The sequence below is a fragment of the Melozone crissalis genome, unplaced genomic scaffold, assembly GCF_028551555.1.
Source record: "Melozone crissalis strain CALT ecotype California unplaced genomic scaffold, PUWL_Pcris_2 ptg000058l_1, whole genome shotgun sequence".
Classification (NCBI taxonomy): domain Eukaryota; kingdom Metazoa; phylum Chordata; class Aves; order Passeriformes; family Passerellidae; genus Melozone; species Melozone crissalis.
The window spans coordinates 279,147-295,461 of NW_026535836.1; the positions used below are offsets into that span (position 1 = coordinate 279,147).

The 16,315-nt window shown below is 36.2% G+C and overlaps 1 pseudogene; it reads left to right on the forward strand.

Moving 5' to 3' along the window:
- Positions 1-376: 376 nt before the first annotated feature.
- Positions 377-13,649, forward strand: LOC128944339 (kinetochore protein NDC80 homolog; annotated as a pseudogene).
- The last annotated feature ends 2,666 nt before the right edge of the window (positions 13,650-16,315 follow it).

Sequence of the window (16,315 nt, forward strand, 5' to 3'; positions counted from 1 at the left end):
CCAGAAAGAGAATGTAAACAGTTATTATCAGCTGCTGTGGAATGCAACAGGGGATGCACCTTGATTGGCTCATGTTTCTATGTTTATAATTAAAGGCCAATCACAGGAGCAAACACAAGGACAGAGTCCCTGGACACAACTTTGTTTTAGATTCTTTTCTATTCTTAGCTTAGAAGGATCTGTAAACCTGTCTCTTTATTCTATTAGTATAGTTATAATCTATTATATATCATATACAAATAAATCCAGCCTTATGATCAACAAACAAGATTCTGCCGTCTCTCTCACCACCAGCGACCCCACACAGGTGGTGTAATAGGCCTGGATTTTCTGATACTGCTGGAATACTGAGGGATTGTGGTTTACAGCAGTCACAATGAGCCGAAGCTCGAGAATTGCTGGAAGCAGCAGTCGACAATCTAAGATGGCACCGAGAGTGCAGGACACCAACAAGATGGATCTTCAGACACCTCAGCTGTAAGTCTGGCTGGTCATGTTGCTAAAAATAAGTATATAAAACTAATTCTGAAGAGATTTATCATAGCGTGTTTGAGTGTGAGTAGCAACTGAGGGGAAAAAAACAAGACAGTGAGAAGAAGGCTCCCTACAGCCAAGGGTGTTTGCACATGTGCTCCAGTTTTGCAAAAATACTTCCTTTCTGTGTACTTGTGTCATGTTTCAAATTGTAACACTTTGTTACCTGTTTCTGAGGAGATAGCTGGATGCATCAGTTAACCTTTCTAAGATGTTGGGGGATGAAGGCGCTTAGGAATATATGACTGTTTGTATCACTCTTGTATGAGCTATGTATGGTCTATGCTGGGGTCTATTCCTATGTCTATTCCTTTTAAATATTCCTTAAATATTTTAGATTCTATTTACAGTCTTGTACTATAAGAGCTACTTACTATAGCTCTTGTATGAATTGGTAGTAGTAGTCACTTGAATCTTTTTCTGCTCCTCAGGAAGGACAGAAGTACCTTTGGGAAGCTGAGCATGAACAAACCTACATCTGTAGCTTCAGAAGGAAAAGCCAGCTGTTTGGGGAACAGGAATGGATAGCTTTTGTTGTCTGCACTGTACATTAAAACAAAAATGGTCCTCTAATTTTGGTATTTTTCTTTCTTGACAGATTTTCACTATAGGGAATGATGGATCTGAGGCAAGCAGACCTTCAGGTCTGCCTTCCTCCAGTCCTTGGTCGCTAAACAATAATGCTGTGGAGCAGGAATTGCTTTGGGAGCTTTTTTTTTTTTTCTTTTGGGAATGATGTGCACTGCACTTTAAGAGTATCTCAATACATTTTCTTGTTTAAGGAAGAAAGACATCTGAAGTATACTCTGCATTAGTTTCCTCTCTCTAAGATACAAACTTTCCAAAACTCTATAATCTTTCTACTTAGCTCATGACTTTGTGTTATGGGTATCTTCTTGATAGTACCCCATTGTTGCAGGGGTTATCCCTTTTAAATATTCCTTAAATATTTTTAGAGTTTATTTACAGTCACCAACATTATTTTTTTTCATCTTTGGGGTATTTTTCTGCTCTCTAAAAGTTTATTTATTTCAATAAAATGAAGAAAGTATTCATCTAGGATGCAGTAATCTTTGTTGTACTTATGGCATTGTGACTTCCAGGGTGATGATGTTTTTCCAATGACCTTAAACAAAGAGAAAACTTCAAGTATCACTTTGTATAACAAATGGAAAGAAAACATAAAGCTAGCAGTTGTGCCTTAAACATGAAGAGAGTTCTTCTTTCTATGTATTGTCACAAGACCTGTATTCATTGTCTGTCCCTAGAGCGAGCGGGGCTGGAGGGTCAAGCAGCAGCCTGTACGGTGTGTTTAGGACAAAAAAGATAAAGGATCCCAGGCCCCTTCATGACAAGACATTCATCCAACAATGTATCCAAAAGCTTTATGAGGTAACATATGAACTTGTTCTGCATGTATGTTATGAGGTGTAAAATGTGCTAGGCAAAGTGGTTATTTCCCTTGGTTTCAACTATAAACTTTATTTAGTGACTGGTATTCCGTGTTTCTTTTGCACAGTTCCTTGTTGAGAATGCTTATGCCCACGATGTTTCCGTGAAATCACTACAAGCTCCATCAGTTAAGGACTTTTTAAAGATCTTCACCTTTATCTACAAATTCCTCTGCCCTTCTTATGAACTGCCTGACTCAAAATTTGAAGAGGAAATTCCCAAAATTTTCAAAGCCCTTGGGTAAGATGATTATTGTTAGTCTCCTGGGCTGAATAGATATGCTATGGCTAGAAATTTAAAAGCTAAGAATTCTGCATTGATAGTTGGGGGGAATGGATAGGTTTATTTATTCAGATGAGACTCTAAAAGTACAATGTTGTGATTGTTTTGTTTCACTTTTGTTGAACTCTAGGTTTACTCTCTGATTTTCAGCATCTGCTATACATTTTATATTTGAATTTACAGAACTATAAGCTCTGGGAATCTTGCTTTGTCATGTAAAATTTAATTGATTATTTGTATAGAACTTTGGAGGACAAGGCACAATTTTCTTTTACAGGCCTTTCTGTTCATTTTGTTAGAATCTAAGAACTAAAATTTCCAGAATTTTGGATCAAGACAATTTAATTTTAGTTTAAACAAATTTAATTTAGTTTAAAATATGTTTTCCTGCAATTTTTCTCATTCTGCCTTCAAAGCAGAATGTGGAAATAACAAAATTACTGTTGAGGGGAGAAAAACACTAAGTAGCTGAGTGGTTTATTGCTGAATTTGTTCAGTGTTTGAAATCATTAATGCCCCAACATTGTCTTGGAAAGAAAATCCTCTGCCTCTTGATAACAGTGAATTTTCAGTCTCATTTAAAAAAAAAAACAGGGACTGTATACCCATGATGGTGTCAGAGTGCCAGGGCTCCTTAAATGTAGGTGCAAATCTTTTTTGCACACTTCTCAGCATTTTAATAAAGTTTTGTTTTAATCTATAACATTTGAAACTGCTGATATAGCTTAAAATGTTGAAAAGGATTCCACTCTGCTGCACCAAGGGTGTAATTCTGGATAAAATGACTAATTCTGACAAGTCACTTGAAGTTTTGGGAGCTCAAGGAGCATCTGGATGACACTCTGGATCATATGGTTTAGTTGTAGGCAGTCCTATGAGGAGCAGGGAGTTGGATTTGTAGATCCTTACAGGTCCCTTTCAGGCCATGTTATTCTATGAGTTGCAAAATGAGAAACCCATGATAATTGAATAGAATCGTACTGTAAGAACTCAACTAATTTCCTTTGAAGTACAGTAGAATTGAGTTTGCTCTTCCTTCTGTGCTTTCATCTACATAGAAAAACATGCTGCTTTGTTTTCAAAATGTGCTGGTTTGTTTTCATCACTGTCTGCCACAGCTATTAAAAGTGTATCTTCTTTGGCCGTACAGGTACCCCTTTGCTCTGTCAAAAAACTCCATGTACGCGGTGGGAGCACCAGGAACCTGGCCTCAGATTGTGGCAGCTTTGATTTGGTTAATTGATTGTGTCAAGGTAATGTTTGTCTTAAGATAAATATTTTCACTTTCCAGGCTGGAATGTTAGTTTCAATACAGATTCAGTACATATTTTCTACAAATCTTTGTTTAACATATATGTAAACATATATGTTCTTAGCTGTCATCTGGGAGCTGACCCTTGGCCTAATGTTTTGGTAACTTTTAAAGTGAGCTTTTCATGTTATATTATGATAGGGTTTTTTCTTTACATGTATGCACTGGATAAATTAATGTATAAAAGGAGGTGGCAAAATGCTGATCTGTACATACAATAAACGTGAGAAGTTAATGAGTATAATCACTGAATGGAACGTGTATCTCCAGCGCAAATGTTGTGACATCTGCCATTCTCCCCTAAATTTGAAATCTAAGGATGGAATTTTCAATTGAAATGATTCAAATGTTCTGTGATTCTGATACAGAGTGGCAAGTTTTCGGTTTGAGTGGGGTGTTTTTTATTTAATCTTGGTTTTGTTTGGTTTGTTTGGGTTTTTTAGTAGTCCTAACAGTTGTTGCTGCCAACTCAGGACTGAGCAAAATTTGGCATCTGTGACAGAAGTTGACCACTGCTGAATTGAGTGCCCAGGAAAACCCTGTCCTTTTCTGCTCAAAAGACACGAGAGAATTTGGCAGTGTTGACTGTCTAGCTCATGCCTCTTTACCTGTGTGTTTAGTCAGCTCAACACAGGTTCATTCCAACCTGCCTGCTGAAATCCTAATCCAGTGTTACTCTGCTTCTTTTCACGAAAACCAGCATGGAAACTAATGGATGTCTTCATGTTTGCTCTTTGTTGTGTGCACCTCTGCTTTTCAGCTGTACAATGCGATCAGGGAAAATGCACCATCGTTCGATGACACACAGAGCTGGGGAGGAGAGACAGATGATGGAATTGTACATAAAAAGGTACCATAAAAAGGAAATTAGTATCAGAATTGCTTAACTGGATTTTGCCATGTGCTGTAACAACACAATTTAATTACAGTTTAGATTGCTGGGTCATGTATTTATGGAATCTGTTCCCTTTTATATTCACAATGCTTTCTAGGAGGTAGACTAGCATTGTATAAAAAACCTGATCAACTATTTCCTGAGCAGGTATGATGATCAGTCTATTGGTGTAGACTGGGTATTAAACAAAATATTCTCTTTATTTTATATTCACCTTATTCTACAAGTATATACTGTTCTCCTTTGTAGAGAAAGGGCATCATTATGCTGTTTATTTTTTTAGAGTTTCCGATATATTTTCCTTTAGCACTCAAGACTTCTGAGGTTAACTGCAGTGCAGTATAAAGACAGTGACTTAATTCTAAATATAGTGACTTGTGCCAATATCTACTCAGTTTACTATGTAAAAATTGGTTTTAAAGTTTTATTTCTGAGCCACAAAATAGGGTGGCAGTATAATTTGAGCTCTTAATCCAACAGCTTGCTTTCTTTTTAATTTATCATGGATTATTAGAACTACTCAGATTTAACTCAGTGTTAAATCACAGCAGGTGTTTGGAGAGGGTTGCATTATAAGCTAAAACATTTAATTAGAAATTGCAAAAATAAAGTAAAATCATAATTTTGGACTAAGGTTACAACATGATGGTTGGCAACTAACAATGCTTTTAAACGAAATACGTTCTTCTACATTGGCACTTCTGCATATATATATATAGATACAAAATTCACAATACTGGTGTAATTGCTTCTGAAGCATCTGCGACTTAGTGTCCAGCAAATTCTTTTTGGGTAACCTTTCTTTAATTCTAGATAAGAGTACTTTGAGACCTGCAGATCTGAATTTTAATGGTCATATTTATAGAAAAGGTCTGTTAAACAGACCTGCAGTTTCCATAAACTAGCCTGAGAGAATCATTTGCATCAAGATGAAAAATTCTTAAATATTCCATCTACAATATTTGTTAAATATCTTTTTAAGAAATACAGGATTTCCAGACCTTTCTTAGTGTGAATTATAGTTGTCTCCTTCTGCCTGAATATATAATCTGTTGAAATTCTATGTTCAAAGGGAGGAAAAAAAATTAATTTTACAAAAGTATAATCGAAGCATTAAGGATATTTTTGATGTCTGTTTAATTCCACTGATTGAGTAGCTTTAGACTATCCAGATATTTTACAGGTCTTGGAATTGTTGAAATGAAAGATTTTTAAATTGCTTTCAGCTTTTCATGGACTACTGTGTGAAGTGCTATGAGCTTTCCATGAAAGGGAGAGATACCTTTGAAGAGTTGGATGCTGAAGTGCAGTCAAAATTAAGTAAGTTTTTAAATTCTAAGTATTCAATTGTGTTACTGGTTTCCTTTCTCCTAGCATCAGTTTGTTCAGTTTATGAGTGAAAGTGATCTAAGGGAGTCTGAAACACCTAAGTATGTTTCAGTTACTTCAACTTAATGCTCTCTTTTTTAAGTGTATTTTGAGCAGTACAGATGGGTAGGTCATGATCTGCTATCAGCTGTAGCTGTGTCACCTGATTTTTTAATGTCTTTGTCACAGAAAACCAGTATACAATTCTTCAGATGTGAACTCCATCTATGCAGATGGCTCTTGTTTCTGTCTGGAAAAGCTAACAATTAAAAAAAAGAAAAATATTTTCAGAGGATGCACAGCTGACAAGAAAGTTCAGCTTTTGAAGATCTGAAAGCAGTCTGCAAGAGTTCCAAACTCTGTTGTGAGGGTTCTGTATGTGATTCAGCATGCACCTGTGTTTGTCTTCAGGGAGGTAGAAAATTATTGGGTTTTTTTGACTCGCTCATTTCACCACCTGCAGAAATACAAACACAATGTGAGAAAAGGAAGAAAAACATGTCTTACTTTCTTTGCTCTCCTATGAAAAGCCAGACTAAGGGCCCTTTGTTTGCAAACTGGGGCCATCAATTGGAGAGGAAACAAGATACCACACTGTTACTGGATATTGGGAAAAAATAATCATCCCATTTTTTGGCAAAGCCAAATTAAGTTGGGGAAAAGATGCCTCAAGAAGCAAGGCAGTATATGGATAAGAAAGAGGTTGTTAAGTAAGTTTGATTTGTTCTAGCTTCACAAGGTAGTCCTGACTTGTACACTCTCCTGTGGTGTGGGCTGCATGAGAGTTTGGAAACCCTTACCTCTTGGGAGTGACTTTGGCATGAGAACTCTTTCTGACATGAGGACCGAGAAACCCATTTCTCTTCTTGTTTCTTCTGGGGTTTTTGCCTGGTTACATTTTAATGAAAGGTTTTTCTGGTAAGTTTCTTGGTTGTTTTTAGTTATTTTTTAGTGAAAAATAATTATCTAGATAATGGGTATTTACTGTGCTGAAGCTCAAGTTCAGATACTCAAAATAGGTGGTGATATTGAGATAAATTTGTAACTCGAGTCTCTCTTCTGCTCTCCCACAGAGGATTTATTTAATGTAGATCCATCCCAGATGGAAAGTTTAGAAGCTGAGAACAAAAGACTTCAAGAAGAGATTGCAAGACTAGAAAAAGAAAAGGAAAGTGAGCAGGTTAGTAAATTGTGTCTGTTTTTATGGTGGAGTTGAATTTTATAATATCGACCATTTCTGAATGAAGATACTTATGATACATAACAAATGGAAAAATTTCAGTGCTTTGAGATTTTAATTAGGCCAGATTTTTACAGACTCTATACTATTAGAGAACAAGGCTTTTTTCTGTGGAATCTTCAGTAACTATTTGTTTGATAATGTGCAGGTATTTACAGGTAATAAGGTCCTATATTGACTGAAATATCAATAAAATACTTGAACCAAATTTTTTAATATAAATTTCAACATTATTTTTTTCAAGTGTGTTGGTATTCAAATATGAGGCATGGGATTCAGTGGTAACAAATATATTTTATGGAAAATACTTTGCTTGAAAAGCTGGATTCTGCTTTTAATACATCCTGAGTTTAAAAATGGGTTAGTGGCTGTGCAGGTGGCAAATTGAAATTCCTGCCAACTGTGCAAAATGTGCTGAGTTTATTCCTGGTTTTCCATGCCCCTGTTTCATCTGCCCTCCATGTATTATTAGAGTTAAGTTGTGGACTACCTGTAGTAAGAATTGTCTAAAGCACTGTCTGATGCAAATGAGAGACATAATGCTGAAATGCAAGAATCTTTTCAGCCTTCTTTGCTTTTATTTTAAAGGTGTCCTGACTGGACTTAGCTGTCACAGAGATAAAAAATTATTAAAGTTCTTTATTCTATATTTGTGCTGTTGATGTTGATCAATTACTCTACTGTCTTATCTGGAAAGTGAAGTCATTATTTTATATTTATCTAAGAGTGGTTGTTCTTTTCACCCATTTCCTAGGATCGTATAGCAACGCTACGAAATGTGAAATCGTCCCTTGAAGCAGACGTCCAGAACTACCAGGCTTATTTCGCTAAAATGAAATCTCATATATCCATCCTTGATCAAGAACTGGAAAGTGTTAATGATGAAGTTGAGGCAGCAGGTAAGGAGGACTTGATCACAGTCAGGACAGTGAAGCTAGAAATAGTCTTCAAATAATTGTAGTTCTTAGCTTGAGAGCAGAGCAAGGTACCTGGAGTAGCATGATGCTACAAATAAACTTTCCAGAATGGATTGCTAATAAAATTTTTTTTGTCTGATAGCTCTCTGTACACTGGAGTAATGAAATGGTAATGTTATGTAATAACTGTGTCATTTACTCATACAATACAGAGGTGAGGTTTATGTATATAGGCTGGTATTTTATGTCCATTTCACAAATGTTTTATGTACTTAGAGGCAGAAGTAGAAGCCACGAAGCGGGAGAATGCCCGGCTCCGGCACATCTTAGATAACCAGAAGTACTCAGCTGCAGACATTGAGAGAATAAATCACGAGAGAAATAAGCTGCAGCGAACCATTAACAAGCTGCATAAGGAGCTGCAAGAAGAACGAGAACTGATGTGGAATGAAGAGATAAAATATGCTAAGAAGAGACACGCGGTATGTGAAAACCCCACAACACTCAGAGGTGGCTGCCAGTTTTCATCATGCAAGCTTAAAATTGGATTCTTGATAATTTCTTTCCTAAATAATCGAACACCACCATACGTGTTTCTAACCAGGCAAAACTGACAAGAATGGCCTCTGTTTACAGTATCTCTGAAAAATGTTGCACTTTTTTCCCTTTTTCTGTTTTGCACTGAGTGGAAATGTACTTTTTTCCTGCATCGTAAGAGATGTGTCTAGAATATGAAGCATGGTAAGCTGTCACTGCTGTAGCATTTAGAGCTTTGATAACATTAGCATGCCATTGCTTTGATAACACAAGAAATTACAGGCTAATGTTAATATTTCAGAGCAAGGAAGTAAGGCAAAACTAGTGAATTTGAATCAATAGTTTTGCATGCATTTAGGGCCTGATTAGTTCTTTGTGTAGCAGTTGTAACATATTTCAAGGGCCAAGTTCAATCCCTTCAAACAGAGTGAAAAGATATAGTCCTGGAAGTGATGGGATTTAAAAGCTTCTGCTTTGCCAATTGGAGCACTAAAGAAAAAATTTCAAATATGTTTGGTTGGGTCACCCTTTATCAAGCACTTTTATCAACTTAAATCCTCAGGTGCAAGTATGAAGCATATAAAACTGGAAAAAAAAACCCTGGGGTCTTTAATGTTTGCATTTAATAGCACTCATTAATTAGAAATTAAAGCATTTAATAAGCTTTGTTTAAAGGCATGCTCAAGTTAGTTTGTTGTTAGGATGTGTGGCTGTGTAGCATTTCCTGTCAAAACTAATGAGAGAAGGCATATTGACCTTATAACTGATCATTTGTTTAGTATTATTTTCCAGCACATTTTTAGTTCCCAATCAGCTAATTCTCAAAAACTTGAGGCAGAAAAAATTATGGCAGATGAATACGGAAAACCACAGGTGAAAGCATTCAGTGTTCTCAGCCATAGACACTAAGAAACCTCAGTGTGCAAACTCTGAACGAACCATAAAACAGTACCTAATGCAGCAAACTGCTGTGCTGGCATTGCATGCAGCTCTTGAATACTGTGGGGTAGCAAGGAATTATGGCTACAGAGAGCAACTCAGGAACTTGTTTAAAGTACTATATGAATACTTCTTGCACATCTTTTCACTTGTATCTCTTCTATGATTTGTGCCCTTTTCTCCTCTGAGCAGATTGAAGAGCCACTGGCAGAGTATCATAAACTGGCTCGAAAGCTGAAATTAATTCCAGTAAGTGCTGAGAATTCCAAAGGCCACGACTTTACCATTTACGTTAATCCTGATTTAGGACCAAATTTCCTTGTCAAATACAGAACTCAGATCATGGTAAGTAGAATCAACACTGAAGGCTTTAGATAGCACTCACAAAAAAAAAGTGTTTCTTTGGGAATGCTGGGAAGGTCTCTCAATCTCACAATGAAATGTCATTGAAAAGCTTGTGTGATGAGTCACCATAATGACATTGCAGTATATGAAAGAGATTTGGTATGGGAGAATACAGTAGCCTAAAAAAAATAAAAGGGAAAGATGTACTGGGGTGCATCTTGGTTCAGATTAGCAAATTGCATTTGTTCAATCTTCTTGTATACGTATTACAGGCTCCCCTCATGGAGATCATCAACGAGACTGAGGAAGAAATTAGTAAAGCCACTCAACGGAAAAATTCTCTGGAAGACACTTTGGAACAGGTGAGTTAGTTAAAGAAGATTAACGCTAAGATACCAACCCTAAAACCTTATCTGCCTCTTTCATTCAACTTTTTGCATAGTTAAAGTGTGATGTGTTGGGTTGGTTTCTTGAATTACTTGGGGTTTTTCTGAGGACAAGTAGAGGGGGAGAAACTGTGAGAAAACGGCTTTTATTGTAATGGAACCTAAAAGTTTTTCTAAGAACTGAGGTCTTTGTTGGTTGAAATATCGTGTATTCCCTGAATTAAAGTTTATGTAGCTTACATATACTTGACCATAACCATTGGAAGTACTTGTTTCTAATAAGTTGCCCGTTCCAGTTGATTGTGTGGCTTACCATCACCGACAAATTGTCATCGGGAAGATTTTTAGTACTATTGGATTTGGGACAGATTGAAAGAAGGAGAATTTTATTTCCTCGTTCGTCTACCTGAGCATGGTGTTCTGCGGTATGGAATGTCCTCTTGGCCAGCTGGCCTCGCTATGCACCTTCCCAGTCTCCTGCCTGTCCCTGCCCTGCTCAGTGAGGGGCCCTGGGAAGCACAGAAAGCCTTGGACTGCTGTGCTAGCGCTATTCAGCAGTAGCCAAAACTTGGTGTGTTACCAACACTGTTTTAGCCCCTCATCCAAAACAAAGCATAACATAGGCTGCTATGAGGAAGGATAATGCCATCCCAGCCTAGCCTAGTTTAATGGTTTAACCTGTTTAACCAGGTGTGGTTTGTGATGGCATGGATTTATATGTTGGAATTCTTTTTGAACCATACTTCCTTGGTTATGTTTTCATCCTAGGTGAATGTAATGCTAGAGGACAAGAAACGCAGTGTGAAAATGCTGACAGAAGAAGCTGAAGAGCTGGATGATCTTTACCAGCAGAAGCTTAAGGTAGAACTTCTTACACCTTGATGACAACTTATCCTTAATGATAGCCTTATCCTTAATTTTTGTATTTATCGATAAATTTTTGGGTTGCATTTTTGTTTGGGCTTCTGCCTTTGCCTTCTTCCTTCCCTCTTAGAGGATTTTTTCATTCTTTTCAGAAAAGTGATTTGACTGCCACCTTAACTGAATCAATTTTCACTTTCTTGTAAGAGAATCTGGCATCCTACTGTAGCAGATCCTGTAAATCATAAATTCCTGCATCCAGTAATAAAAGCAGCAACAATCATCTGACCTCAGGATGTCTCCGGGCATGTGCTTGAAGGAAATTTTAGGATCAACAGAACCTGTCTTGTCTAATCGATTTGTATATAATAAATACATTTTTACAGTTTTTAGTAAACATGTTCAATCAGCTTCTGTAAAAACTAAGGAGAACATTGACCAAAAGCATGTGAAATTGTTTTAATGATCTCAAACTGTTACTTCCTTTAGCTTCCTTTGCCAGCACAGGAGCAGTCCCTATTATTTTCCCCACTTGCAGTTCAGCAACAAAACATAACCCTCTCTGTTAACAACTGAGTGGCTATTTTGGTAGCTCCCAACTTCTCTGACAACACTGCTTTAGCGGGGCCGTGGTGCCCTGCAGAAAAATGTTCTTTGAACTACACCAATATTTACCATATGTGCTCCTGTAAATCCAAACTCCTGTGCTACAGCCATGAAACAGGGCTATTTCGCTGCTAATACCTGCTGAGGCCGGTGTATATATAGGTTTATAAAGGCAATTAATTTAGTTTCTATTTTTCAAAACCACATGACATTTACCTTTTGATCTGTGCTCTTGCATATACTTTTCTCTAAAGTTAAGCTCATAAAATACACACTTGCCACCAGACGCTTAGTCATTTAATTCCTCTTCTAATATTTAAAATGCTGTTTGTAAGTCTTAAGTATTAAAATTATTTTTGAAGGATGATGTTTCAGTAATCTACCAAAAATTGCATGTTGAGTTGACGTCAGAATTTTGTTTGGTTTTGTGGACTGTATAGCATCAACAGTGTCATTCTCCTAGAAGAGATGATTATTTGGAATTATACTCTCTTTCAGACAAAAAAGAAAAGCTATTTTCTTACTCAGATGTGGTTGTATTTTTTAACCTAGAAACAGTTGTTCATAATGTGCCATTTCTAAGCTATTTAGACTATCTAAACAACACTTTGTGAGCTTTAACTCGGAAGGGAAAGTAGCTGCAACACAGGCCTTTAAATGTGGTTAAAGGAATAAAGAGATGGTTAGGCTTATTCTGGGATGGGGATGATACAGAAACTTTAGGTTTGGGAGGGATATCCTTGGGGCTTTTTTCAGTTCTGAACTTGGAACTATTTGCGTGAATTTTGAATTAAAGTATTAGGATATAATCAGGTAACAGAAAGAAAAAAGATCCGAATTATACTTGAGAGAGGCCATTTTTTTTTCTTCTCCTTCCTTATGACAACAGGAGATAGAAGAAGAAGACAAGAAATATGCAAATGAACGGGAATTGATTAAGAAGCATAAACAGTTACTTGAGAGTGGTGTCTGTGATGGGCTCAGTAAAGCTACAGCTGAATTGCATGATATCGAAAGAGAGTAAGGCTCCTAACTTCCATGTCTGCCTTGTTTGTTTTGGTTTTTAAGGATAAAGATATTTTCTGGAATGTAACATACAGTTGTTTCAGCAGGTATCCATCTCAGTGTGTTAATTTCACAAGTTAACAACTGAAAGATGTTTCTCCTCAACAGTATTTTGCTAAAATGTTTGTCTGCTGTATCAGAACTCCTGTTTTCCGCGTAAGGGTTTTTCTTTAAGTTGAGCATTAATATATTGTAACTCGGTTCAAATTAATACTAATGGAAAAAAAAGTATGGCTAAACGTGATGATAAATCAGACTTGAAGTGATTGTTTTAGATGTCAGGAATTCTCCAATTATGGACATGACCTTCTGAGTATCTTTACCTTTTAGATATCAAGTCGTTTTGCAAGAAACAACAGAAGAGAAGAGAAAAATTGATGCTAACTTGAGTCGTCTTGTAGAAACAGTTGCTACTCATACGGAATCTATAGTGGTAAGCTAAAATTTGATATTCAGAATTAAATCTCTCTAGAGACATTTTGCAGTTAAACACTTGGAAATTAGAGCTTACTCTTTCTAAGGAAGGATCAGTTATTTAGCTGCTACTAAGCCTGCGGATTCTAGTTAAATTTTCTGACAAAACCTTTGGTGTAAATAATCAGAATTGGTTGTTAAGTGTCAGCAGTAACATCCTGTCAGGTTAAACCTGCTTCTGAGAGGCGTCTTTCAGGAAGGTGTTTAACTGAAATCAGTTAACCTGTGCAATGACTGCTTAAAATGCTTTAGCAGAATCAGTAAAATACAGGCCATGACAGAGCTAATAAAGCTCTCTGCACCTCTTTTCTAGAAATACCTTGAAGAACAGAATGCAAGAATAGAAAGAGACGATGAAGAATTCATGCCTGAAGGTCTATTGTCAAACCTGACCAGCATCCTAGACACTTATAAAAAGAAGGCTGAAAGTGCCTAATGACTTGAAAGGTGAAGATAAAAATGTTGCATTTCTGAAGCTCTAGTAGGGGGCGTTCTAAAGGGATGGGTACTTACCTGTGTTTAGCACTGAAACTGATTTTAAGTGGAAGAAAGTAATTCTTTGTTTTGTTGACACAAATACATTTAAGAATTAAACAATATATTTGCATTTTCTTAAATGCTTTGCTCAGACTTTGTACTTTCAATAGCATATCTATGTGTTTAGGGCACACGCATCACAGGCAGTTCACATCCTTCCCCAAGCCTTATTTTACTGGCAAGACTAAATGTAAATGTCTGTCTCCTGCTTGTTCAGTTACCTATGAAACTGCACAGAGACACTTCTTACATGAGTAAAAAATCAAAACCTCTTTTGAAAAGATGAGTCCTTGTATAGTAGTCTTGTAAATAATCTAGAAAAAGAAACACAGTAGTTTGAAAACCAAGCTTTGTCTTTAGCTGCTCATACTCCCAGATGAAACTTCACTGAACTTCTTGAATATATATACCAGAGAAAGCTCTCAATAGGACATCATATGAATTCTGGCTGTATATCTAATCACTGGTAGGTTTGGTGCATGTTAGATACATCAAAACAGTCGAAAATATCTGTATTCTTCTTGTTAGGCCAGTTGGACAGATTTTGATGTTTCCTCAGGACAGTAACAGTAAAATTAGTGTATGGGCAGCTCTGGTCCAAATACTTTAAAGAAAGTGGATCAATGCTATGTGAAAGTAGTACGTTTTTATCTATTCTGTGTATAATTTTGTGTTAAAAAATAAATAAATAAAACCAAGCATTCATATCTTGGATAGTTTATGATGGTATTTCCTAATAAAAGCATTGAAGTATTTGAGTGTTGTTTTTATTGGTCAAACATTCAAATATACAAAGATAAAAACAATTTTGCAGTTGTTTAAAGGCATTTAGCAGCTGATAAATAAAGAAAGCTGCTCCTTAATTCTACAACATTTGAATGCAACACAGATCCCTAGGATATATAACAAAACTTGAGTTAGACCATCTAAACACAGACTGAATTGTCTAATTCTAGGCTATTTTTGTAGAATGAGTTTAAAACTCAGTTGTTCTTAACATAATGTGTGAATCTTCTGGTGCTGGTAAGAGTATTTTGTTTCAGATATGATAATGATGACATTATTTAAGCTTCTAATTTTCTGTTCCTTTTTTTATACTCCAGAATTCTAATTTAACAGGTAGAAAAGTCTTCTGATAGCTGGGAAGTTTTTATGCTTTCTTTTTTGTCCTCTTTTCTCTTATCTTTACAGACTTACTTTTTGTTTTCTGTAACAAACTAGTCTTTACTACATCCCAGTTCCTTCTCTTTAGAAGTTTTTTCCTTTTGTGATCTCTTTAACATTTTTGTTATCTAAAGCAAGGTAGCAATCTAATGGAGCAAAACTACGAGCTTTTGATGAGAGCCACATTCCTTTAAACCATGTGCTTATTTAGGGGCTATGCTCTCTCTTGACTCCCCCATACCTGTTTATCTCTGCTTCTATAACTGACCTTGTGTTTTTAGCATCTGTAGGTTCCTTGCCATGTGCAGTAGTCAGTTGATTAAATGAGAGCAAAATAAATGGCATTTCCAAGGGCTTTATATTAACCCTAATGAACATGGGTCAAAATCCAAATCATGATGCCTTTGCTTAATGCACTGGCCAATGTAATATTCTGAAATTAAAGTAGTCCAAATAATTTCTAAAAATTAATGTTAGTAACATTGGCAATGTGTTTTTGTTATTGGTCTGTCAGTTAACCTAAACTGCCTTTAGAACTACCTCAAATTTGGATCAAGGTTCTGTAAAATACTGTAGGGCTGTGTGTTGTAATCCAACAGATCAACATCAGGCAATGTTTACTAGGTACTATGTCTTCACAATTTAAAAATTGAGGGAATTTTTTAATCCTCGTTCAACATGTTTTCTCTGTGATATTGAAAGTCAGGCAGTTGTTTTTGATTTGTGTTCTGGAATATGGCTTCTAAATTTAGGCAGTAGGCACTAGAACATAATTACTGCTCTTGGTTTGGTTTTCTTTCTTTATTGGAATATAAAGTCTTAATGAGAAAGTACCACAGCACCTGTACATTTCAGTAGTATGAGTCATTTGTAAATGTTGGCTCTTGTATGGATCCAGTTGCCTCATTTAGTGCTAGTGTACCTTTTGTACAGTTTAATGTGACAATTTTTGTATTCTTACACTCAATAGAATTTCTTATGCCTGTTTCTATAAAGGACTGATCCTTACTGCAAGTGTAGAAATACGACATAAAATCCCAATCATCTGACTTTCCTTGAGGAACTAGATAATCATTTTAGCAACAGATACTAATTCCCTGCCTCTCCTTGCTATTGAAACTGCATTGTGTAGGGGAAAAATAAAATGCAGAAACATCTTCATGTAAGTTTTAGAGGAATAAAAATTGCTTTAACCTTTTTAAAAATAGATGGCTTTTTAAAAATTCTTAGGAGCATAGGGCCAAGCTGCTTTGACAATGATTCATGTAGTATCCTTTTAGCATTAATCTAATGAACCAACCTTTTGCTATCTTCATATTACATAAGTATTTCCTTTACATGACCACTCTTGCATCTGCTTTATTATTATTATTTAGGTATAAAAAATAACAGTTGATGCTG